The 772-nt window shown below is 51.2% G+C and overlaps 1 non-coding gene across 1 annotated transcript; it reads right to left on the reverse strand.

Moving 5' to 3' along the window:
• Positions 1–495: 495 nt before the first annotated feature.
• Positions 496–570, reverse strand: Trnat-ugu (transfer RNA threonine (anticodon UGU)). The gene has a single exon. It is a non-coding gene; the product is annotated as a tRNA-Thr (tRNA).
• Positions 571–772: the final 202 nt, after the last annotated feature.

Consider the following 772-nt stretch of genomic DNA (forward strand, 5'->3'; position numbering starts at 1 on the left):
TGAAATTTTTCAGCAAGATGATGCGTCATGTGTCGAGGCCGAGAGTGCGATGGAGTGGTTCGAGGAGCACAGTGGCGAGTTTCTGTTGATGTGCTGAAGGCGCTACTCGTCGGATCTGAACTCGATCGAACACATCTGGGATGCGATAGTACGTGGTGTCAGAGCTCATTGCCACCTTGCCTCGAATTTACGGAATTTAAGAGCGTTGTGTCTCCCGACATGGTGCTAGCTCCCTCCAGCGACTTACCGAAGCCTCACTGCTTCCATGCCACGACGCGTCGCCACTGTTATCCAAGCCAAAGTTGGACATGCAGGCTATTAAGTTGGTGGTCATAGTGTTCTGGAATATCAGTGTGCTAAGGTGGCTACGTTGATTGCTCTTACCCGGTCACTAATCCAATTCATACCCACAACAGACACCGAAGGATTGATAAACATTTATTCTTGCTGCAAACAGGCGTTGATGTACTTCATTGGGGACATGTTGAAAATGTGTGCCCCGACCGGGACTCGAACCCGGGATCTCCTGCTTACATGGCAGACGCTCTATCCATCTGAGCCACCGCGGGCGCAGAGGATAGTGCGTCTGCAGGGACTTATCCCTTGCACGCTCCCCGTGAGATCCACATTCCCAACATGTCCACACCACTACATTCGTAGTTCGCCTAATAGATGTTTGCCCATCATACTCATTACTTGTGGCAGATTAATCTACCAAGTCCCGTACGAGTTCGGGCATAGCGCGTGCGTTCGCACAAGAAGGTCAATGGCC

The sequence above is a fragment of the Schistocerca nitens genome, chromosome 7 (genome assembly GCF_023898315.1).
Source record: "Schistocerca nitens isolate TAMUIC-IGC-003100 chromosome 7, iqSchNite1.1, whole genome shotgun sequence".
Lineage (NCBI taxonomy): Eukaryota > Metazoa > Arthropoda > Insecta > Orthoptera > Acrididae > Schistocerca > Schistocerca nitens.